Source organism: Panthera onca, chromosome B1, assembly GCF_046562875.1.
Source record: "Panthera onca isolate mPanOnc1 chromosome B1, mPanOnc1 haplotype 2, whole genome shotgun sequence".
Lineage (NCBI taxonomy): Eukaryota > Metazoa > Chordata > Mammalia > Carnivora > Felidae > Panthera > Panthera onca.
In genome coordinates, this window is record NC_138342.1 from 58,058,931 (window position 1) to 58,085,793 (window position 26,863).

Genomic DNA, 26,863 nt, shown 5'->3' on the forward strand with positions numbered 1-26,863 from the left:
ACCTTTAAATGTTCCTTTCTCAGTAATTCTATAAACCTCTAAGTTAATACATTAAGTTTTAGGCATGATCCATTAGCAACTTCCAGCTGAGCAGATTTTCTTGTCACAATCACTGAGCATTCACCCCTGGCTCTCTCCTTGCCCCTTCTAATTCTGATGTGAATTCACATTTCCAGAATTCCAAAGAGGTTTTCTTGCAACCTAAAAGGCCTTTGCAAGGACTCACGGATGTGATGAGAACCTTAAAACAATAGCTAACGTTTATGTAATGTTTAATATGTCCAGGCATTTTGCACATACATGCCCATTTAATTCTCCGATTCCCCAGTTATTATCACCATAACCTCTATCTATATTTTACCAAAGAGGCAGCTGAGGCACAGGCTAAATCACTCGCCCAAGGTGTGGAGAGGCAACTAACCACGCAAAACCAGAGGGCTGCTTTCTTTCCTTTGCTGCACACGGATTCTCAATTTCACAGAAAGTATCCACGTTGCCCTAGGCGGGATGAGAAGAGCTTCTCCTCAATCCCAGCAGCCGGCAGGTGCCCCCTGGAGAGTGACGTTTCAGCTGAAGGGGACGAGGAGGCAGCGAGCGGAGCGCAGAGCCCTGGGCGCCCAGCTGGCGGGCAGCGACAAGCAGGGTTGGAGTGGCGGGGACAGCGGCAGGTGGCGGGAGCCGGGGCCGAGCTGCAGCCCCGGGAGAGGTGGAACCTGTTGCTGAAGCCCGGCCAGGGCTCTCTGGCTGCCGGGACTCGGCCGTTGTGAGGGTGCAGGTAAGGGCGCGGCCAGGCTGGGCTGGGGTGCGCAGCGCTTCCACCGGCTTTGAGGATTCCTGTTTGCGATTGGGGATGGTTACCTTGGATTTTGCACCTTTCCTCTTTCGATTTTTCCTTAATCCCTCTCCATCTAGTTCCTCAGGCACCCTCTGTGGAATCACTGCCCAGGAGGGTGTCGCTTTGGTCACCAGCCCAACTTTTGGGGGGGGGGGGGGTCTTTCCCGCCCGGACTCTCCAGGCCACGGATGCCTGTTCCCAGGCTGGCAGAGCTGGGACGCGACGAGAGAAAAGCGGCGCTTTGTTAACCATGAAGTTCAAAAACCCTCTCCAGGGCCGTATTGATACAACTGTTTGATCTCCTCGCAGAGCGTGCTTGTTGCTAGCGAGACTTTACTAAACTGCTCTCTTCACCCGTGGTGATTCTGAGCAATGATCTTTGCGTCTATGGCTGCATCTTGTGCATTTCGACTTGCCAGAAAGGCTAAAATGTGGTTTCTTACCCTGGTACGGGACACCACAGAGCCCTCGGTGAAGGCACTTGGAGAGATTTTTTAGCTCTTCTTTGGACTGATCTAGGGTTTCCAGAAATGCTGGTTTAGCCTCCCTTCTACCAAACCACCAGGCATTTTCCAACAGGCAGCCCTAGGTCAAGGTTAGGGTCTGGTGTGGGAGAAAAGGAAAATTAATCTGCCCTACGCTGTCGTTTTTGCTAAAGACAGAACTGTAAGGAACGAAAACGTATTTGTTTACTCCCCCCCCCCCCCCATTTCCCCTCGGCCAGATTGTAAATATTTAAAATATTTATTTATTTTAAAGACTTTTAAATATGACGTAAGCTATAAGAAGATGCTGGGGTTTTTTTTCCCGACCAAAATATTTGAGGTTGTGTTAACCACGTGTCTGAATTTCTCTTTCCATCAGACAACCAGATTATTTTCTATTGATAAAATCTGATGAGGGAGGAGGATAAGCCAACAGTGGTTTGTTAACTCTGGATATACTTGTTTTCAGCTAGAATCCTAATTAAACCAAAACACAGCTCGTGTAAAATTACCTTAATAATGGTATTTTAAGTTACAGTTCAATTTGCAAAATTGCTGTGAAAAGGCCAAAGATAGAATCACTCTCATGAACAGAAAGTTGTGTGGCCGACTTGTATGTACAGCTCGGTGAGAGTCTTCTGTCTGTTAAAAGCTGTGATAGATTAATCATTTAAGAAAATAGCTGCTTCACTATACACTGCACTATCTTTAAAGGTACACGTATTAAGATATGGATCAATATTATCAAAGAGTAGATATTGTTGTAATAATCTAAACTGTGCTTTCATTATTGCTTGATAAGGACACATTACTCATATATCATTATCCTGTGCTTTTTATCACTGTATAAGGTTTTCTAAACTCCATATAATCCAATAAGATCTTTCTACCAGCCATTTTTTTCTTGATGTTTATAGGTATCTTCAGAAGAGCTTGGATCTGAAACTTATTTTTTCTTCATTTACGTAGCACTCTATCATCTTATCTGGCATTTTTATTCTGGAAGATTTTGTGAATGTATTATTTAAAAGTATATGTTAGAAATTTGTTGTTTTATTTTTGATTCTTTTACCTCATAGCTCTTGCCAATCACGCTGCTCACCAATATTTTCTCTCACAGATGTCAGACTATAGAATGTATAGATATGAATTCACTAGTATCAGTGAATAATTTCCTCCTAGAAAATCAGTTCACACAACAGGTTCTTGGCTGTTGTGTGATTCTTTTATGAGAATTCCATGCAAATGTCTCTGTGATAAATATTCATGAACTTTTTCACTGTATTGTATTAAAATATATTTCTAGCTATAGTCAAGATGCAAGATGAGAATTTTGTTCCTCAAAGCTTCATCTACTTAAAAATAGTCATTTTGTTAAATACTATCTATTCTCCTCATTATGAAAAGGGAGAATTGATTGTAGGTGAACCCTTCAAAACTGTCCTATATATTTAAAGAATGCAAGATAAATACAACCTTACATTTCTTAAACATATCTATATGCTCTTCTAACAATCTTAAATTGTTTTCTTAACCACATGATTTCTGTGCTTACCATTAGCCCAGCGTTGACAGCTTATTTTTTTCTTTCTCTTTCTCTTTAGTTTTAAGCTCTGGCTCTATGGGATAAAGTGGCTCTTCAATGAATTTTCTGGTTGCCTTGAAGCTGGGCATTAAGGGTCCAGAGGGTCCCTCCCTCTGCTGAACCAAAGGCAGATGTAAATGTACTGCCCCAGCAATGAGCTGGCATGGTCACCCCAACAGACAGCTGTCTAGCATGGATCTCACGTCCTTCCTGTTCCTTGCGGGATTTTGAGATATGAGCCTTCTAAAAGTGAAGAGATCCGGTTCTCTTCCCCGACAGGCTTCTAACTGGCTCTGTGCCTGAAGCAAATCATTTAATTTTGAGTCTAAAATTTTCTCAGATGTAAAAGGAGTTATGAGTTCAAATAAGATTCCCCGCAATTTTTCACTCCTCTTGGTTTCCTTGTTTCTGTAGTAAGTGGGCAAAGGATCCAGAGGGAGAAGGCTTAGATACCCTTGACACTTGACAGCAGCTATCTCAGGCAAAGCCCTGAAAATCCTGTGACCTCAACGCCTCCTGTGTAAAATGGGCTCTTAAAAGAAGTGAATAGGATGGTGTATATGACGGCTGGATGCTGCCTTGGGCACGTGGGAGATGCACAGTGATATTTTTTTAAGGCACCCATCTGACAAATGTAAAGGTATTTCTGGCTCTGGCCAGGGAGGAGACGAGCAAAGGGCAGAGAAGTCTCTCCTACATGTTCGGATGGTCATTACCGGTATGGCTCCTATGGTAGCAGCCGAGACCAGGTGATGGAAGGTTAGAACCTCAAGCGTGTTATGAATGCCTCTTTGATGTCTCCCCAACCCCCACCCCTGCCCCCGAACACATGCAAAAAATCGTGAATCAAGACAGCACAGTCATCAATTTGTTGCAATGCCACACAAGACTGGGAAGACTGCCCTGTTGTAGTTGTCTTGTAAAACTAGCTTCGGTCGTCTGTCACCAGTGAGCACACCTGGTATGTTACATCATGGAATCAGAATAGCAGCACGACCCAAATCACACCATGCCAGTAATTTGGGAAAAGAGAAAAAACCAAACGACCCCTGGAGTGCCAAGAAATTGGCTCTTTCTTTGTTGCCACTGAAAATTTGACGTTTCCAAATATTCCCCAAGTACGTTTCTTATTTGCTTCTTGGGCTGTTGAAAGGGGTCTCATTTAGGTGCCTGCCTAAATGGACAGTCTGGGTCCACTGGAGTCTGGGTTCCAGTGTGACAACAGCAGACTGACATCCTCTGCTAGAACTGACGCCCGTTTCTCCAGTCCCTCACAGAAATCTCCATCAGCCCATGCTTTCAAACCTCCAGAGGTCTACCAAGCACGTTAGAATTTTCTAGCTCTGGCTGCATTCCCACAAAATTTAAAAAATAATAATTTTCCAAATGAGATAGTAATAACTCAACCTGGAGGGAGCTGTAACTATAATATGAAATAATATGCATAATCTCATTCAATTTTTATGATTTTAGATATTAAGTACAATTACGATCCCTGTCTTCTTCATAAGGAAACTGAGGCTCAGGAATCAGTTGCCCGAAGTAAACATATTAACTAGGATGAGGAATCAGGATAATGAACTCAGGTAGCCTTAACACCCACATGCGTAGGGGCACCTAAGTGACTCAGGTCATGATCTCACAGTTGGTGGGTTCGAGCCCCTTGTCGGGCTCTTCACTGACAGCTCAGAGCCTTGAGCCTGCTTCAGATTCTATATCTCCCTGTCTCTCTCTCTGCCCCACTGCCCCTCTCCCCTGCTCACACAGACTCACACACACACTCTCTCTCTCTCTCTCTCTCTCTCTCTCAATAAATAAATAAATAAATAAATAAATAAATAAATAAAATTTAAATTTAATTAAAGGTAACTGTTTAAGTTTTTAAATCTTCCTTTCCATTTTATTTCCTGTCCCTGAATTCTTGGCACACTGGTACTGAAGTGAATGTTGGCTTTCTCTAGGAACTTACCTTCTGATCCTTTTTATAAGCAGAGTGTATCAAATTTGTAACAGGCACCCTTTCAGCAGTTTATAGCCTTACCTCTCCTTTGGCTCCTTACTCGGAATCTTCCGGTTATGTCTCTGGAATTCCCTAAACTTCAACAGGTTTGCAATCTTTTTTTGTTTTTTCCGTAGCCATCATATAATTGATATCACTTGATATACTACTTCAGGCTTAAAAGTCTTCGGCTAGAATCCCGCGTCTTCGAGGAGGTTCTCTTTGTCCCCGCTTAATTCAGCTGGAGTAGCTATTTCAGATGATTTCTGACGTGGAGTGCGCTTTATGCTCCTTAAAGCGAGTGGCCCTACAGGTTCCCTGGCAAGTAAACCCTGAGCTTCCCCAAGTACCCTATCCTCAGCTTGCTTTCCTTGATATTTTGATATTCCAGGTTTTAGCAACTTCTAATTTGTGTTTTCTCACACAAATGAGGCCTTGAAGGTTCTACCACATGCAAAGCCTTCCAGTTGTCTCTGACTTCATCTTTAGCCCTCAGCCTTCTTGTCTTCATTTAGTCCCCTCCAGCCTTGTATGGACCAGGCTTAGTCCTACTTACAGCTTTGGCATTCACTATTCTCCCCGCCTGAGAACGTTGCCTGTCAGAGCTGCACTGGGAGGCATTTTGCCCTGTCAGTCTCAGATCTGCTGTGCCTTCCCACGCCACAGGTCGTCACAGTACCATCTGCTGTCCCGGAGCCCACTTGCTCCTGGAGACTACCTCCATTGACTCGTTGACTTGTTTATGATCTTACTTTTCAGAAAGAGAATCTAAGCTCCATGTAAGGAACTATGTGCTTTCATTTTTACCACTGGCTTCAGTACCTAGAACAGAGTCTGGCACCTGGGGGATACTGGCAAATATTTGCTCATTGAAAATTTCATTGCCATCTCCCTATCAGATTCCCCTGCATCTTTCTGGAGGTGCAATCAAGTTACTAAAATTTCAACCTTAGGCTGGTCCCATTCTTCCTTTCTGCTGTTTTCTCCTTTCCACTGATTCTACCTTAATTAAAAGACCAATCCCTATGTATGTTTTCCCTTTCATGTTGGAGAAAAAAATTTGAAAAAGCTATTTACCATCGATTGCATTATTTTAATATACATTCAAGCTTTGCAGTATCATTTTATGTTGAATTTTAAGAAAATCTGGGTCTGAACTAGGAAAATATAAATGCCGCATTTACTTTAAAGTTAAATCTACCCATTCTGTTTTCATCACCATGATAATTTTTCATCTTTAAAAATATTTTATTTAAAAATATGTACATATGTAATTTTATATAAATGTCCAAATTATATCACAATGCTATTGCTTTTGAATTTGTAATTTTTCTGTTTCCTTTAACTGCCTTTGTCCACTCCTTATTCTCTTCTGTGTCCATATCACAGATAACCCATGTTAGCAACTGAGTTCTATTATCCTAGATTTTCATACACTTTTATAACCATTCACATACATACATGTGCAAACATGTTTGTGTATACACACATGCACATCAGTCTTTTTGTCATCATTTTTAAGAAATGTGCACCTTATTTTTTCTTACTCATTGATACCTTGTGGAAAGTCTCCATGTCAACCATTATACATGAAACTAAAATTTTACATGTCTGTATAATATTCATGATGGACATATTAAGAAACAATAAATTCAGCCAATCACCACTTTATAAACATTCACTTTATTTCCAGAGGTTTTTATTGTCTTCAGTTTTATCACAAAACAAGGTCATAATAAAAATTGTTGATGATTTCTTTTATTTCTAAGTTCAAGGGGTAAAAATATTTATAAGTTTTAAAGTATGTTGCCCTATTGCTTCTGAAGTGTTATATTCACATTTTTACCAGCAAATTGTGAAACAATCCATGTCCCTACAGCTATCAATGTTATAATTCTTCAGTTTATAATTGTTACATTTATTTAAATATCTTAACTTGTGAAGTTAGTATCTTTTCATGCTTTTCAGATATGTGGATTTGCTCTTATGTAAATTGTTTAATCAATTCTTGTCCATAGGTTCTGCTGGGCTATTTGTCATCATCTGATGAATATTTAAGTGTTCCTTAAATATTGTCAATATTAACTCTTGTACAGTAAATATTTCCCATTTTGTCATGTTTTTGCTCATAACTTATACTGTGCACATTCAAACTATTTTTTTAATAATCCACACATTTAATTCTTATTATGTAAATTCTAAGATTTTAGTGTTTGATTACTGCATCTTTGTAGTATATCTTGAAATCTGGAGTTGTGAGATCTTCAATGGATTGCTTTGGTTTATCGGGGTCTTCTGTGGTTCCATACAAATTTTAGTAGCATTTGTTCTAGTTCTATGAAAAATCTGTTGGTATTTTGATAGGAATTGCACTGAATCTGTATATTCCTTTGGGTAAGTATGAACATTTTGATAATATTAATTCTTGCAATCCATGAGCATGGTATATCTTTCCATTTGTGTCATCTTCAATTACTTTCATCAGTGTTTTATGGTTTTCAGAGTACATATCTATCACCACTTTAAGTTTATTCTTAAGTATTCTATTCTTTTTTGGTACATTTGTATATGGTGTTGTTTTTTTTTAATTTCTCTTTCTGTGACTTCATTAGTGTCACAGATTTCTGTGTATTACCGATTCTGGGTATTAATTTTGTATCCTGACACTAGACTGAATTCATTTATTACTTCAGTAGTTTTTTGGCAGAGTCCTTAGGGTTGTCTGTGTAATATCATGTCATCTGCAAATAGTGAAACTTAGCTTCTTATTTACCAATTAGATGCTTCTTATTTCTTTTTGTTGTCTGATTGTAGTGGCTAGGACTTCCAGTACTATGTTGAATAAAAGTGTTGAGAGTGGACATCTTGCCTTGTTTCTGATTTTAGAGGAAAAGCTCTGTTTTTCACCATTAAGTATGATGTTAGATGTGAGTTTTCATATATGGCCTTTAGTATGTTGAAGTATGGTCTCTCTAAGCCTGCACTGTTGAGATTATTTATCATGAATGGCTGTTGAATCTTGTCAAATGTTTTTTTCCACATCTGTTGAAAAGATTGTATGATTTTTATTCCTTGTTTTGTTGATGGGTATAATATTAAATGATTTGTGTATATTGGACCATCCTTGTACTTCTGGAATAAATCCCGCCTGATTATGGTGAATTATCTTTTTAAAGTATTGTATGCCATTTGCTAATATTTTGAGGATTTTTGCATTTACCTTCATTGGGGATATTGGCCTGCAGTTTCTTTTTTGTGGTATCTTTTTCTGGTTTTGGTATCAAGGCAAAGCTGGCCTCATAAGAATGTATTTGGAAGCTTTCTTCCCTCTTCTGTTTTGTTTTGTTTTGTTTTGTTTGAAATAGTTTGAGAATAGGTATTGACTCTTCTTTAAATGTCTGAGAGAGGGGGTTCCGGAAGATGGCGGCGTAGGAGGACGCGGGGCTCACAGCGCGTCCTGCCGATCACTTAGATTCCACCTACACCTGCCTAAAGAACCCAGAAAACCGCCAGAGGATTAGCAGAAGGGAGTCTCCGGAGTCAAGCGCAGACTAGAGGCCCACGGAAGAGGGTAGGAAGGGCGGCGAGGCGGTGCGCGCTCCACGGACTGGCGGGAGGGAGCCGGGGCGGAGGGGCGGCTCGCCGGCCAAGCAGAGCCCCCGAGTCTGGCTGGCAAAAGCGGAGGGGCCGGACAGACTGTGTTCCGACAGCAAGCGCGACTTAGCGTCTGGGAGGTCATAAGTTAACAGCTCTGCTCGGAAAGCGGGAAGGCTGGAGGACAAAGGGAGGGAGAGCTGCTGAGCCCCCGGACGGCAGAGCTCAGCTTGGCGGGGAACAAAGGCGCCAGCGCCATCTCCCCCGCCCATCCCCCAGCCAAAATCCCAAAGGGAACCAGTTCCTGCCAGGGAACTTGCTCGCTCCGCGCAAACACCCAACTCTGTGCTTCTGCGGAGCCAAACCTCCGGCAGCGGATCTGACTCCCTCCCGCTGCCACAGGGCTCCTCCTGAAGTGGATCACCTAAGGAGAAGCGAGCTAAGCCTGCCCCTCCAGCCCCCGTGCACCTTGCCTACCCACCCCAGCTAATACGCCAGATCCCCAGCACCACAAGCCTGGCAGTGTGCAAGTAGCCCAGACGGGACACGCCACCCCACAGTGAATCCCGCCCCTAGGAGAGGGGAAGAGAAGGCACACACCAGTCTGACTGTGGCCCCAGCAGTGGGCTGGGGGCAGACATCGGGTCGGACTGCGGCCCCGCCCACTAACTCCAGTTATACACCACAGCACAGGGGAAGTGCACTGCAGGTCCTCACCACGCCAGGGGCTCTCCAAAATGACCAAACGGAAGAATTCCCCTCAGAAGAATCTCCAGGAAATAACAACAGCTAATGAACTGATCAAAAAGGATTTAAATAATATAACAGAAAGTGAATTTAGAATAATAGTCATAAAATTAATCGCTGGGCTTGAAAACAGTATACAGGACAGCAGAGAATCTCTTGCCACAAAGATCGAGGGACTAAGGAACAGTCACGAGGAGTTGAAAAACGCTTTAAACGAATTGCAAAACAAAATGGAATCCACGATGGCTCGGCTTGAAGAGGCAGAGGAGAGAATAGGTGAACTAGAAGATAAAGTTATGGAGAAAGAGGAAGCTGAAAGAAAGAGAGATAAAAAAATCCAGGAGTATGAGGGGAAAATTAGAGAACTAAGTGATACACTAAAAAAAAATAATATACGCATAATTGGTATCCCAGAAGAGGAAGAGAGAGGGAAAGGTGCTGAAGGGGTACTTGAACAAATTATAGCTGAGAACTTCCCTGAACTGGGGAACGAAAAAGGCATTGAAATCCAAGAGGCACAGAGAACTCCCTTCAGACGTAACTTGAATCGATCTTCTGCACGACATATCATAGTGAAACTGGCAAAATACAAGGATAAAGAGAAAATTCTGAAAGCAGCAAGGGATAAACGTGCCCTCACATATAAAGGGAGACCTATAAGACTCGTGACTGATCTCTCCTTTGAAACTTGGCAGGCCAGAAAGGCTTGGCACGATATCTACAGTGTGCTAAACAGAAAAAATATGCAGCCGAGAATCCTTTATCCAGCAAGTGTGTCATTTAGAATAGAAGGAGAGATAAAGGTCTTCCCAAACAAACAAAAACTGAAGGAATTTGTCACCACTAAACCAGCCCTACAAGAGATCCTAAGGGGGATCCTGTGAGACAAAGTACCAGAGACATCACTGCAAGCATAAAACATACAGACATCACAATGACTCTAAACCCATATCTTTCTATAATAACACTGAATGTAAATGGATTAAATGCGCCAACTAAAAGACATAGGGTATCAGAATGGATAAAAAAACAAGACCCATCTATTTGCTGTCTACAAGAGACTCATTTTAGATCTGAGGACACCTTTAGATTGAGAGTGAGGGGATGGAGAACTATCTATCATGCTCCTGGAAGCCAAAAGAAAGCTGGAGTAGCCATACTTATATCAGACAAACTAAACTTTAAATTAAAGGCTGTAACAAGAGATGAAGAAGGGCATTATATAATAATCACAGGGTCTATCCACCAGGAAGAGCTAACTATTATAAATGTCTATGCGCCAAATACCCGAGCCCCCAGATATATAAAACAATTACTCATAAACATAAGCAACCTTATTGATAAGAATGTGGTCATTGCAGGGGACTTTAACACCCCACTTACAGAAATGGATAGATCATCTAGACACACAGTCAATAAAGAAACAAGGGCCCTGAATGATACATTGGATCAGATGGACTTGACAGATCTATTTAGAACTCTGCATCCCAAAGCAACAGAATATACTTTCTTCTCGAGTGCACATGGAACATTCTCCAAGATAGATCATATAGTGGGTCACAAAACAGCCCTTCATAAGTTTACAAGAATTGAAATTATACCATGCATACTTTCAGACCACAATGCTATGAAGCTTGAAATCAACCACAGGAAAAAGTCTGGAAAACCTCCAAAAGCATGGAGGTTAAAGAACACCCTACTAACGAATGAGTGGGTCAACCAGGCAATTAGAGAAGAAATTAAAATATATATGGAAACAAACGAAAATGAAAATACAACAATCCAAACGCTTTGGGATGCAGCGAAGGCAGTCCTGAGAGGAAAATACATTGCAATCCAGGCCTATCTCAAGAAACAAGAAAAATCCCAAATACAAAATCTAACAGCACACCTAAAGGAAATCGAAGCAGAACAGCAAAGGCAGCCTAAACCCAGCAGAAGAAGAGAAATAATAAAGATCAGAGCAGAAATAAACAATATAGAATCTAAAAAAACTGTAGAGCAGATCAACGAAACCAAGAGTTGGTTTTTTGAAAAAATAAACAAAATTGACAAACCTCTAGCCAGGCTTCTCAAAAAGAAAAGGGAGATGACCCAAATAGATAAAATCATGAATGAAAATGGAATGATTACAACCAATCCCTCAGAGATACAAACAATTATCAGGGAATACTATGAAAAATTATATGCCAGCAAATTGGACAACCTGGAAGAAATGGACAAATTTCTAAACACCCACACTCTTCCAAAACTCAATCAGGAGGAAATAGAAAGCTTGAACAGACCCATAACCAGCGAAGAAATTGAATCGGTTATCAAAAATCTCCCAACAAATAAGAGTCCAGGACCAGATGGCTTCCCAGGGGAGTTCTACCAGACGTTTAAAGCAGAGATAATACCTATCCTTCTCAAGCTATTCCAAGAAATAGAAAGGGAAGGAAAACTTCCAGACTCATTCTATGAAGCCAGTATTACTTTGATTCCTAAACCAGACAGAGACCCAGTAAAAAAAGAGAACTACAGGCCAATATCCCTGATGAATATGGATGCAAAAATTCTTAATAAGATACTAGCAAATCGAATTCAACAGCATATAAAAAGAATTATTCACCATGATCAAGTGGGATTCATTCCTGGGATGCAGGGCTGGTTCAACATTCGCAAATCGATCAACGTGATACATCACATTAACAAAAAAAAAGAGAAGAACCATATGATCCTGTCAATCGATGCAGAAAAGGCCTTTGACAAAATCCAGCACCCTTTCTTAATAAAAACCCTTGAGAAAGTCGGGATAGAAGGAACATACTTAAAGATCATAAAGGCCATTTATGAAAAGCCCACAGCTAACATCATCCTCAACGGGGAAAAACTGAGAGCTTTTTCCCTGAGATCAGGAACACGACAGGGATGCCCACTGTCACCGCTGCTGTTTAATATAGTGCTGGAAGTTCTAGCATCAGCAATCAGACAACAAAAGGAAATCAAAGGCATCAAAATTGGCAAAGATGAAGTCAAGCTTTCGCTTTTTGCAGATGACATGATATTATACATGGAAAATCCGATAGACTCCACCAAAAGTCTGCTAGAACTGATACATGAATTCAGCAAAGTTGCAGGATACAAAATCAATGTGCAGAAATCAGTTGCATTCTTATACACTAACAATGAAGCAACAGAAAGACAAATGAAGAAACTGATCCCATTCACAATTGCACCAAGAAGCATAAAATACCTAGGAATAAATCTAACCAAAGATGTAAAAGATCTGTATGCTGAAAACTATAGAAAGCTTATGCAGGTAATTGAAGAAGATATAAAGAAATGGAAAGACATTCCCTGCTCATGGATTGGAAGAATAAATATTGTCAAAATGTCAATACTACCCAAAGCTATCTACACATTCAATGCAATCCCTATCAAAATTGCACCAGCATTCTTCTCGAAACTAGAACAAGCAATCCTAAAATTCATATGGAACCACAAAAGACCCCGAATAGCCAAAGTAATTTTGAAGAAGAAGACCAAAGCAGGAGGCATCACAATCCCAGACTTTAGCCTCTACTACAAAGCTGTCATCATCAAGACAGCATGGTATTGGCACAAAAACAGACACATAGACCAATGGAATAGAATAGAAACCCCAGAACTAGACCCACAAACGTATGGCCAACTCATCTTTGACAAAGCAGGAAAGAACATCCAATGGAAAAAAGACAGTCTCTTTAACAAATGGTGCTGGGAGAACTGGACAGCAACATGCAGAAGGTTGAAACTAGACCACTTTCTCACACCATTCACAAAAATAAACTCAAAATGGATAAAGGACCTGAATGTGAGACAGGAAACCATCAAAACCTTAGAGGAGAAAGCAGGAAAAGACCTCTCTGACCTCAGCCGTAGCAATCTCTTACTCGGCACATCCCCAAAGGCAAGGGAATTAAAAGCAAAAGTGAATTACTGGGACCTTATGAAGATAAAAAGCTTCTGCACAGCAAAGGAAACAACCAACAAAACTAAAAGGCAACCAACGGAATGGGAAAAGATATTTGCAAATGACACATCGGACAAAGGGCTAGTATCCAAAATCTATAAAGAGCTCATCAAACTCCACACCCGAAAAACAAATAACCCAGTGAAGAAATGGGCAGAAAACATGAATAGACACTTCTCTAAAGAAGACATCCGGATGGCCAACAGGCACATGAAAAGATGTTCAACGTCGCTCCTTATCAGGGAAATACAAATCAAAACCACACTCAGATACCACCTCACGCCAGTCAGAGTGGCCAAAATGAAGAAATCAGGAGACTATAGATGCTGGAGAGGATGTGGAGAAACAGGAACCCTCTTGCACTGTTGGTGGGAATGCAAATTGGTGCAGCCGCTCTGGAAAGCAGTGTGGAGGTTCCTCAGAAAATTAAAAATAGACCTACCCTATGACCCAGCAATAGCACTGCTAGGAATTTATCCAAGGGATACAGGAGTACTGATGCATAGGGGCACCTGTACCCCAATGTTTATAGCGGCACTCTCAACAATAGCCAAATTATGGAAAGAGCCTAAATGTCCATCAACTGATGAATGGATAAAGAAATTGTGGTTTATATACACAATGGAATACTACGTGGCAATGAGAAGAAATGAAATATGGCCTTTTGTAGCAACATGGATGGAACTGGAGAGTGTGATGCTAAGTGAAATAAGCCATACAGAGAAAGACAGATACCATATGGTTTCACTCTTATGTGGATCCTGAGAAACATAACAGAAACCCATGGGGGAGGGGAAGGAAAAAAAAAAAAAAAAAAAAAAAGAGGTTAGAGTGGGAGAGAGCCAAAGCATAAGAGACTGTTAAAAACTGAGAACAAACTGAGGGTTGATGGGGGGTGGGAGGGAGGGCAGGGTGGGTGATGGGTATTGAGGAGGGCACCTTTTGGGATGAGCACTGGGTGTTGTATGGAAACCAATTTGACAGTAAATTTCATATATTAAAAAATAAAAAAAAATAAAAAATAAAAAAAAATAAATGTCTGAGAGAATTCACCTGTGAAGCCATCTAGCCCTGGTCTTGTATTTTTTGGTAGGCTTTTTATTACTAATTGAATTTAATTATTTGTAATCAGTCTGTTTAGACTTTTTATTCTTCTCAGTTTAGTTTTGGAAGATTGTGTGTTTCTAAGAATTGATCCATTTCTTTTAGGTTGTCCAGTTTGTTGGCAAACAGTTTTTCATAGTACTGTCTTATAATTCTTTGTATTTCTGTGGTGTTGTTACTTCTCCTCTCTCATATCTGATTTTATTTATTTGGATCCTTTTTCTTTTTTTCTTGATGAGTCTGGCTAAGGGTTTTAGTCTTTACATCATTTATTTCTGCTCTGATCTTTATTATTTCCTTTCTTCTACTCACCATGGACTTTGTTCTTCCTTTTCCAGATCCTTTAGGCGTAAGATTAGACTGTTTGAATTTTTTCTTGTTTCTTGAGATAGACCTGTATTGCTACATACCTCACTCTTAGAACTGCTTTTGCTATGTCACAGAGGTTTTGGACTGTCGTATTTTTATTTTCACTTGTCTTCATGTATTTTTTAAATTTCTTCATTGAAGAAGAAATCACCATCAATTTCTCTACTTATGTCCATTAATATTTGCTTTATGTATTGAAGTGCTTCAGTGTTGAGTGCATAGATATTTACAATTGTTATATCCTCTTGTTTATTGATACCTTTATCATTATGTGATGCCCTTCCCTGTCTCTCGTGACAGTGTTTGTTCTAAAATATATTTTCTGACATAAGTATTGCTACCTCAGCTTTTTAAAAAAAGCAAAAACAAAAACTTCCATTTGCATGGTGAATGTTTTTCCATCCTTTCACTTTCAGTCTGAATATGTCTTCAGATCTGAAGTGAATCTCTTGTATGCAGCAGGTAGATGGGTCTTGCTTTTTTATCCGTTCTGCCTCTTTGTGTCTTTTGATTGGAGCATTTAGCCATTTATATTTAAAGTAGTTATTGATAGGTGTGTACTTGTTGCCATTTAAAAAATGTGTTTTCTTGTTGTTTTTGTAGGTCTTCTCTTGCTCTCTTTCTTTGTGATTGATGAAGATAGTGTTTTCTTTGACTTTCTCTCTATTTTTGTGTATCTATCATTGGTTTTGGGTTTGTGATTACCATGAGGTTTATATTTAACATCTTAAGTAACTAGGCCATATTAATTTGATAGTCATTTAAATTCAGACATTTAAAATAACAGAAAAATAAAAAATATTTTTCCCTTTTTCCCCTTATCTTCCCTTTTTACCCCTTTCTCCACCTTTTATGTATATGTTGTCATAGTTTACATCTTTTCATCCACATTTTTCTTATGTCTAATTATGGACATTTCTTCTCCACTTAAAGCAATCTCTTTAAAATTTCTTAAAAGACTCGTTTAATGGTGATAAACTCCTTTATCTTTTGTTTTTTTCCTGGGAAGCTGTATTTCTCTTTCAAATATGAACAATAACCTTGCTGGGTAGAATATTCTTGATTGTGGATTTTTTTCCTTTTAGCACTTTGAATTTATCGTGCCACTCCCTTCTGGCTTGCAAAGTTTGTGCTAAAAAATCAGCTAGTAGCCTTATAGATTTTCCCTTGGAGGTAACTTTTTTTGTGTTTCTCTTGCTGCTTTTAAGATTCTCTTTATCTTTAACCTTTGACATATAAATTATGATGTGCTGTGGTATAGACTTCCTTGGGTTATTCTTGTTTGGAACTCTCTGTGGTTTTTGGACTTGGATGTCTATTTTCTACTCTAGGATAGAGAAGTTATTATTTCTTTAAATAGGAAACTTATTTCTCTCTTCTTCTGGAACCCCAAAATGTGAATGTCACTTGATGTTGTTCAAGAGATCAGTATCCTCATTTGAAAAATTCTTTTCTCTTTTTGCTCTTCACCTTGTGTGTTCTCCATTACCCTGTTTTTGAGATTGCTGTTATGCCCTTCTGCATCCTCTAATCTACTGTTGATTCCCTCTAGTATGATTTTATTTCAGTTGTTGTATACTTCAACCCTAATTGGTTCTTTTTAATATTTTCTATCTCTTTATGGAAGATCTCACTGGCTTCTTCCACTCTTTACTCCAGCCCAGTGCATATCTTTATGCTCATTATTTTAAATTCTTTGTCAGGCATATTGCTTATCTCTTTCATTTAGTTATTTTCCTGAAGTTTTTTTCTTGTTCTTTCTTTTGGAGCATATTCTTCTCTCTCTATGCTTGGTTGATTTTTGTGTATTTATGGATTAGGTGAAGCAGCTACTTCTCCTAAAGTTCAAAGAGTGGTCTTGTGTATGGTGTCCCCTATGTAGACTGTGTATGCAAGGTGACTTTTCCTGGCTAGCTGACCTATGGCTGTTTATGCTAGTTACTCTTTTAAACTGTGGCATGTCTCTGTCTCTCTTCCTGTACTCTTGCCATTCCACCTTTGGTTCTTTAGTAGCTTCTCAATAAGCCCTCAGTTCTTTTTCAGGAGGAATTTTTCTATTAGTATGTGTAAATTGGTGTGTTCCATGGAGAAAGTGAGTTCAGAGTCCTCCTAGGTCACCATTTTGAACTGCAACTCCTCTAATACTGTTTTCTTTTTATAATACTGTTTTTAAAACTGCTTCTAATTCCTTTCTGCAGTTTTTTAGCCCTCTATAATGTTTTATTGATCTGAGGTTTATCTAGAATTAATCATGTTAGTTTCCAAATGCTCACTTTTCAATTATTTATTTCTAACTTTATTATTGTATAGCCACAAGTTGTGCCAAGTATACATAGATAGTTCCTAAAACTAATACAGAGATCATTAAAAATAAACAAGGAAAATGAATGGGAGAATTACATGTAAACATTTTTAAAAAAATGATGCTGAAACTCACTGGTGATCAGAGCATGCAAATTAAAACAAAATAGTGATGTCAGCAAGATGGCTGAATAGGATGTCCCTTGCTCATATACTCCTCTCAGCAGCCACAATTTGACATCCATCCATGGGCAAAAGTACCTTTGTGGCAACTGTAGGATCCAGGAAGAATATTATGAAACTGCATGTCGTCCAAGTAGAAGGAGAGATGTTTTGAGAAAACAGGCACCCACCCAGACAAGTGACTGCCAAATGGGCCTCAGCTACGGATCCAGAAATAGCTCGATACCCCTGAACATTTGGCTTCATCTCTCTTTGGCTTTGTTTCTGTCGATGGTACCATACATCAAGGTACCTTGGCATCTCACTCATGTACCTGGTGATGGGCAAACAGATCTCAGTCCCATTCCTGGACCTTGAAGGGTCCTGTGAACTGGCTCTAGCTCCTCTTGGCCATGATCTAGGAGACTCTGGCAAACACTTATTTAAATAATCACCCACAAGCAAGAGAGCTTTAGTGGAAGTTCAGGAAGCTAGTGGAGAAATTCTAGCACAACATTGAGAAAAAATTCAGAGGTCAGACACATTGGAGAGAATAAGAGGAACTGGTTAGCTTTACCCACAACACCCTCCCACCAAAGGGGGGGGGGTACAGCTCAGTCCCAAGAGAGCCCTTCTTGGCCTATGATTTCTCCTTCAGGGGAAAGTGAGAGCCTGAGATTAAGTATCAGCTTTCCCAGCTATGTGGGATGCTGCCAGAAAGGCCCATTTATCTCTTGCCCCATTCAGAGTACTGAATCATGAGCTTCATAACTGGGAACATAGCAGCCAGAGCTTGAAATAGATGCGAATCCTAGTAACTGTGTCAGACTACAGGCCTTCCAGGCCTGCCTGTGAACCACCGGAGACTCCTCAGCTGCAGATTCCCCAACTGGCCCACTGGCAACCCCCAAAACTTTACATGCCTCACTTACATATCTACCCACACACATTGTGCCTAGCTCTCATTGGCAGCTCCAGGGAGCAGAGAACAAGCTTTTGCAGTAAGTGGGGACAAGCAATAAGCCAGCCCTAATATGTGGGTCTGGAAGAAACCACAAACTTGAGCATTTAGCAGTGCCTGTGAAAAATAAAAGGGAGGCTGTCAACTCTCAGCCTGGCTTGGCAGGATCAAGAGAAGATATATAAGCTTAAGAATCCTGCTACATAAGGGAGCAAGAAGTGTGAAGCAAGTGTGTCCAAACGTGTGAAAGAGACCAAGAATCCCTAGCTGGGCTGATGAAAGGTTTCTGTCCTAATGTCCATCAACAAACACTGGAGGAAATGAATCCTTCTACAAATGTGAAGACAGCAACACAAGACCTTAAGGAACATGAGAAATTGAGGAAACATGACACCACCAAAGGAACACAGTAATTTTCCTGTAACTGACCTCAAAGACATGGAGATTTTGATTTACCCAGTAAAGAAGTCAAAATAGCTGTTTTAAGGAAGTTCAGTGAGCTACAAGAAAATGGTTAATTCAATGAAATCAGGAAAACAATACATTAATAAAATGAGATGTTTAGCAAAAACATAGAAGTCATAAAAAAGGACCAAACAAAATCTGGAGCTGACAAATGCAATATATGAAATGAAAAATGCAGTAGAGAGGGTCAATGACAGAATGGACCAAGCAGAAGAAACTATGATGCAGAGGACACAAGGAGACATATATAAGCTTCACTGTTATATAATGTGAATTACTGTATTGTTATAATGAAACAGTGGAAGTCAGAAAATGCAATCCTAATCAAAATTGCACTGGCATTCTTCTCAAAGCTAGAACAAACAATCCTGTAATTTGTATGGAGCCACAAAAGACCCTGAACAGCCAAAGTAAAGTTGAAAAAGAAAACCAAAGCTGGAGGCATCACAATCCCAGACTTCAGCCTCTACTACAAAGCTGTAGTTATCAAGACTGTATGGTATTGGCACAAAAACAGACACATAGACCAATGGACCAGAATAAAGAACCCATAATTGGACCCACAAATGCATGGCCAACTAATTTTTGACAAAGCAGGAAAGAGTATCCAATGGAAAAAAGACAGTCCCTTTAGCAAATGGTGCTGGGAGAACTGGACAGCAACATGCAAAAGAATGAAACTGGACCACTTTCTTACACCATACACAAAAATAAACTCAAAATCCTAGGTCCTTAGGATTAAGGACCTAAATGTGAGACAGAAAACCAGCAAAACCCTAGAAGAGAAAACAGGCACACCTCTTTGACCTCAGCCACAGCAGTTTCTTACTTGACATGTCTCTGAAGGCAAGGGAAATAAAAGCAAAAATGAACTATTGGGACTTCATCAAGATAAAAAGCTTCTGCACCATGAAAGAAACAATCAACAAAACTAAAAGGCAATCAATGGAATGATAGAAGATACTTGCAAATAACATATTGGACGATAAAGGGTTAGTATCCAAAATCTATAAAGTACTTACCAAAATCAACACCTGAAAAACAAATAACCCAGTGAAGAAATGGGCAGAATACATGAATAGACACTTTTCCAAAGAAGACATCCAGATGGCCAACTGACACATGACAAGATGCTCAGCATCATTCATCATCAGGGAAATACAAATCAAAACCACATTGAGATAGTACTTCACACCAGTCAGAGTGGCTAAAATTAACAACTCAGGAAACAACAGATGCTGGCAAGGATGTGGAGAAACAGGAACCCTCTTGTACCGTTGTGAATGCAAACTGTGCAGCTGCTCTGGAAAACTGTTGAGGTTCCTCAAAAAATTAAGAATAGAAATACCCTACAACCCAGAAATAGCACTACAAGGAATTTATCCAAAGGACACACATCCAAAGGATATCCAAAGGATATGAGTGCTGATTCATAGGGGCATATGTACCCCAAATGTTTATAGCAGTGCTTTCAACAATAGCCAAATTATGGAAAGAACCTAAATGTCCATCAACTGATGAATGGATAAAGGAGAGGCGGTTTATATATACAATGGAATACTACTTGGCAATGAGAAAGAATGAAGTCATGCCATTTGCAACAACATGAATGGGACTGGAAGGTATTATGCTAAGTGAAATAAGTCAGACAAAGACAGATGTCATATGTTTTCACTCATATGTGGAACTTGATAAACTTAACAAAAGACCATGGGGGAAGGGAAGGGGAAAAAATAGTTTCAGAGAGGGAGGCAAACCATAAGAGACTCTTAAGTACAGAGAACAAACTGAGGGTTGATAGCGGAGCAGGGAAGAGGGGAAAATGGGTGATGGGCATTGAGAAGAGCATTGGTTGGGATGAGCACTGGGTGTTGTATGTAAGCAATGAATCATGGGAATCTACCCCCAAAACCAAGAGCACACTGTGTATACCGTATGTTAGCCAATTTGACAATAAATTATATTTTTTAAAAAGTAAATATAAATTAGATTATTTGGTTATTTTGGTTCTGAGTTATATATTTTCTTTATGTATTTGGGAAAATAGCCCTTTATCAGATGTGTCGTTTGCAAATATGTTCTCCCTGCTTCATTCAGTAGGTTGTCTTTTAGTTTTGTTGGTTGTTTCCTTTGCTGTGCAGAAGCTTTATATTTTAATGAAGTCACAATATTTTGTTGTTGTTTTCCTTGCCTGGGGACACACTAGAAAGATGTTGCTATGACCAATGTCATAGAAATTCCTGCCTGCGTTCTCATCTAGGGTTTTTATGGTTTCAGGTCTCACATTTAGGTCTTTAGTCATTTTGAAATTAGTTTTATTTTTGTTGTAAGAAAGTGGTCCAATTTCATTATTTTGGCATATATCTGTCCGGTTTCCCCAACACCATTTGCTGAAGGGATTGTCTTTTTCCCATTGTATATTCTTGCCTTCTTTATTGAAGATTAATTTTCCATATAATTGTGGGTTTATTTCTGGGCTTTCTATTCTGTTCTATTGATCTATGTTTCTATTTTTGTACAGTTCCATACTGTCTAAATCACTACAGGTTTGTAATGTAACTTGAATTGGAATTGTGATACCTCCAGCTTTGCTTTTCTTTTTCAAGATTGCTTTGGCTATTTAGGGTATTTTGTAGTTGCATGCAAATTTTAGGATTGTTTTTCCAGTTTTGTGAAAAAAATGTTGTTGGTATTTTGATAGGGATTGCATTAAATCTGTTGATTGTTTTGGGTAGTATGGACATTTGAACAATATTTCTTCTTATCCATGAACATGGAATATCTTTCCATATCTTTGTGTCATCTTCCATTTCCTTTGTCAGTATTTTATAATTTTCAGAGTGTAGGTTTTTCACATCTTTAAGTTTATTCCTAGGCATTTTATTATTTTTAGTGTAACTATAAATGGGATTGCTTTCTGAATTTTTCTGCTGCTTCATTATTGGTGCATAGAAATGCAACAGATTTCTATATATTGATTTTGTATCCTACAAATTCTTTTGTCAGTTCTAATAGTTTCCTGGTGGAGTCTTTAGGGTTTTCCATATACAGTACCATGTCATCTGCAAATAGTGAAAGTTTGACTTCTTCCTAATCAATTTGGGTGCCTTTTATTTCTTTTTGTTGTCTGACTGCTGTGGCTAGGAATTTCAGTATTACGTTGAATAAAAGTGGTGAAAGTGGACATCTGTGTCTTGTTCTTGACCTTAGGGGAAAAGCTCTTAGTTTTTCCCCATTGAGTATGATGTCAGCTGTGTTTTTTTCATAGAAGACCTTTATTATTTTGAGGTCTGTTTCCTCTAAACTTTGTTAAGGGTTTTTTTCATGATAATGTACTTTTTCAAGTGCTTTTTCTGCATCTGTTGAAATGATTCTATGGTTTTTGTCCTTTCTCTTAAGGATATGGTGTATGATATTGATTGATTTGTGAATACTGAAGCTTCTTCACATTCCAGGAATAAATCCTACTTAATCATGGTGAATGATTCATGATTAATATATTGTTGGATTGGGTTTGATAATATTTTGCAGACTTTTGCATATTTTTTCTTTCTTTTAAGATTTTATTTTTAAGTAATTTCTACACCCAACATGGGGCTCAAACTTACAACCCCAAGATAAGGAGTTGCATGCTTTACTAACAGAGCCAGTTAGGCACCCCTGCATCATTTTCATTAGAGATATTGGCCTGTAGTTTATTCTTATTTTTTTGTAGTGTCTTTATCTGATTTTGGTATCAGAATAATGCTGGCCTCATAAAATGAATTTGGAAGCTTTCTTTGCTTTTTTTTTTTTTTTGAATAGTTCGAAAAGAATAGCTATTAACCCTTCTTCAGATGTTTGGTAGAATTTACCTTTGAAGCCATCTGGTCCTGGAATTTTGTTTTTGGGGAGTTTTTTGATTACTGATTCAATTTCTTTGCTGATAATTGGTTTATCCAAATTTTCTATTTCTTCCAGCTTCAGTTTTGGTAGGTTATATGTTTTAGGAATTTATCTATTCCTCCTATGTTGTCCAATTCATTGGCATATAATTTTTCATAATATTCTCTCACAATTATTTGTATATCTGTGGTGTCAGTTTTTATTATCCCCCTTTCATTTGTGATTTTGAGTTCTCTCTCCCTCTCTCTCACTTTTTAAGAGTCTAGTTAGAGGTTTATCAGTTTTGTTGATCTTTTCAAAGAACCAGGTCCTGGTTTCATTGATATGTTCTATTTTTTCTTAGATTCTATATCATTTATTTCTGCTTTAATTATTATTTCTTTCCTTTTGCTGGTTTTGAGTTCTGTCTTTTTCTTCTTTTTCTAGCTCATTTAGGTGCAAGATTAAGTTGCTTGAGATTTTTCTTGCTTTCTGAGGTAGACCTGTAATGCTTTAAACTTCCCTCTTTTCCTACATCCCCAAAATTTTGGACTGACCATTATGTTTTCATTTTCGTTTGTCTCCATGTATCTTATTTCCTCTTTGATTTCTTGGTTGACCCATTCATTTTTTAGTAGCATGTTATTTATCGTCCATATATTTGTGCTCTGTCCATAGTTTTTCTTGTGATTGATTTCTAGTTTCATAGCATTGTGGTCAGAAAAGATGCATGGTATAATTCAGTCTTTTCAAATTTGTTGAGACTTATTTTGTATCCTGGGGAATGTTCCATGTGCACTTGAAAAGAAGGTGTATTTCTGCTCTGTCAGAATATGAAAATATCTGTTAAGTCCATCTAGTCAAGTGTGTCATTCAAAGCCACTGTTTCTTTGCTGAAGAAGAAACAGCAAATGATCTGTCCATTGATATAATTGCTGTGTTAAGGTCCCCTCCTGTTAAATTGTATTACTATAAATTAATTTCTTTATGGTTGTTGTTTTTATGTATTTGGGTGCTTTTATGTTGGGTGCATAACTATTTATAATTGTTATATCTTCCTGTTAGATTGTCCCCTTTATTATTATACAATGTCCTTTGTCTCTTGTTACAATCTTTGTTTGAAAGTCTATTTTGTCTAAATACTGCTACCTTAACTTTCTTTTAAAATCCCACTTGCATGATAAATATTTCACCACCCCCTCACTTTCTATCTACATGTGTTTAGGTCTGAAATGAGTCTCTTGTAGTAAGACTTCATGTATTAATAACATATTTTATGAATAAGCAATTACAAAAGACAAAATATAAAAAGCTTAAAGTACAAGTAAAGATTTGCCATTTCACCAATAATCAAAAAAATGTTATTTGGAGCAAAAATATGCAATTGTGTTGATCTCTCATATGAACAATTTTTAAAATGATAATGTTAATGAAACAGGTACTATTTATGTTGCTAGTGTGGCACTGTAAATTTTTTGATAACCTCAAAATAACTTGGGTATAACTTAATATAAGTTAATACGTTTACTTCATAGCTAGTAAATGAAAAATGCCGAATAAACAACTCTATAAACAGTGATGTTTGGGCATGTCAGTAGAGGTTTAATATCTATTGCCCTTAGGGTACCACCCAAGTTCTTATTATGGCCTAAAAGGTGCTTTTTCATTGAATATTATATATATTTATATATGAATAATTATATATAATGAATAATTGTATATATATATTATATATAATATAATGAACTGAGCATAAACATCTCTGGCCTTTTTATATAATATAATTTCATTATGTATATATGCATATACATTTATATATATGCAAAGAAGGCTATTTTAGATAGATACATAGATTTATTATGTATATAATAGTTTTCCTTGCACCACACTACCTCTTCATCTCTAGGCTTTGTCTACAGTTAACTAACTCCTGCCAGGCTCTCTTGTTTCCCTCAGGTCTTGGTGAATACTGATTCTGCTATTCTCGTTGAACCTCCCCTTCCCACCTGCCCATCCCCTGCCTAAATATGTCTCATACTTCAGGTCTTGACTTAATTTTTTACCCATAGGAGGCCTGTCCAGTCCAGGTTAAATCTCCCTGATACTTTGAACTAGTGCTCACATTGCCCAGTCATACAATTCATTATCTTTGTAGTTAATTGATTAGTGTTTGTCTTTAATTCATGACTGTTAGCTTTATGTAGGCTGCTAAGTCTGAGTACTGTGTTTTGTTAATGCTGAAAGATAATAAATGCATGCATGCATGAATATAAATAGAAAAATATGCTGACATGTTAACATTTGGGTTCTATAAAGTTTTACAATTAATAACAGCCTCCTTTCTGCCCACCTGAGTTTGGAGCTATTTAGAGATAGATGCAGGAGTCAGGCATAAAGGTATCATATCAGCATTTGATTATTTGAGAATCTGGCTTAGAGTTGTAGGCAAGGGGATTTGCTATAAAAGTTGGTTTTAAATTAGACAGGTTTCCCACTTCATTCTTCTGTCATAGGGAGACCACCCAGTTCATTTTTTATGAACACAGAGAACCTCTCCTTATGGCAGCAAGTTCCAAAAGAGAGTATTAAAAAGGCCAGAGATGCTTACGTTCAGTTTCTTCTCCCAAACTTTCTGATTCTTATCAGAAGAGTGAATGAAGACCCGGGAGGTTGATCTGAAACAAGCTTTCTCTGTATGGAAACATCAGGAATAAAGAATGTTACCTCTAGGTAGTAGTAATTTGAGTTTTTAGTTTTTTTCTTTATAATTTCTGTATTTTATAATGATCATGAACTATTTTTAATCAGAAAAAAAATTCCTAAAATCTAAGTTGCAACAGTAGTTTTTCTTGGCTATATTTTCTCACCAGTGTTAGCTGAGCCAATCTGTAACATATCTATATCCATGTAAAATTGTAGATCCCATGTGAGGATGAAAAAAAAGCCTGATGGAGAAAAATGAGCACATTTTTGGAATATATAGAAGAAAAATGTCCATATTAATGGTTTACAATTGCATGGGGGTAGCCTCCTATATGAGAAAGTTATGTTTTAAACAAAGTGATTGTTGCCAAAAGATATGAATGCTGAGACTCATGTTACAATACTTTGGTAAGGTGACCGAAATTTTTTTTCCTTGTCTTTTTCTCCAGTATTTTCTCACTATTTTCCCACCAGCAATTCATAATCATTAGGTGTGTGTGTGTGTGTTTTGTTTTTTTTTAAGTTTTATTCATTTTGAGAGAGAGAGAGAGAGAGAGAGAGAGAGTGTGTGTGTGAGCAGGGAGGGGGCAGAGAGAGAGGAAGAGAGAAAATCCCAAGTAGGCTCCTCACTGTCAGTGAAGAGCCCAACACATGGTTTGAACCCATAAATCAGGAGATCATGACCTGAGCCAAAGTTAAGAGTTGGACCTTTAACCGACTGAGCCACCCAGGTGCCCCAGGTGTTTGTTTTTTTTAATTTAAGTATACTTGACATTGAATGTTATATTAGTTTCAAATGCACAACATAGTGATTCAACAATTCTATGTATTACTCTGTTTACCACAATAAATGTAGTCACCATACAGTGCTATTACAATCTTACTGTCTATATGTGCTGTACTTATCATCTCTGTGACTTTTTTATAACTGGAATTTGGTACCTCTTAATCCCCTTGATTTCCTTTGCCTATCCCACCCACCCATCTCTTCTCTGGGGACCACCAGTTTGTTTTCTGTATTTCAAAGACTGTGTTTTGTTTTTGTTTTTTAGATTCTACATATAAGTGAAGTCATATGATATTTGTCTTCTCTGTCTTATCTCACTTAGCATAATACTTCTAGGTCCCTCCATGTTGTTGTGAATGACAAGATTTCATTCTTTAAATGGCCAATATTCCATTGCATGCATGTATATGTATGCATGTATCCATTCATCTACTGATGGACACTTGGGTTGCTTCCATATCTTGGCTATTATAAATCATGATGAGGTAAACAGAGGCATTATAATCATTAGTTTTATTGGAGTTAATGGGAAGTTTTAAGGCTAGAAAAACATCACACATAATTTTTATCTTCGAAATTTTAGAGATTATCAAATTAAAATGTATAAATAGTAAGTCACATAGCTTAGGGAGAACCAAAATGAGGAGTCAAATTTCTTATCCTCTAACTGGATGTATTTTCTGCTTTAGAATACTGCCATCCAAAGACTATACTTTCAGGGATCATTTATATAGTTCATAGAATACTGCCATCCACCACAGTTCACAACTTCTGAAAAGCTTATAAAGGAAGAAATACAGGAAGGTCCACAGCACTACAGCTTCCAATAAAGAAAAGGAAGAAAGTTCTCATTTCCCTGAAAACTTTTTGAATAAAACATGATGGATAGTTCTGCTAGGTGAACTAAC

General features: G+C 38.3%; 1 protein-coding gene across 2 annotated transcripts in view; it reads left to right on the forward strand.

Moving 5' to 3' along the window:
• Positions 1–263: 263 nt before the first annotated feature.
• The window catches only part of NPFFR2 (neuropeptide FF receptor 2), a 101,886-nt gene continuing 75,286 nt past the window's right edge, over positions 264–26,863 (forward strand). For both annotated transcript variants that reach the window (XM_060654900.3, XM_060654901.3), the window contains exon 1: positions 264–775. The gene's annotated coding sequence lies outside the window, so the exon portion shown is untranslated. The remainder of the gene's footprint in view (positions 776–26,863) is intronic.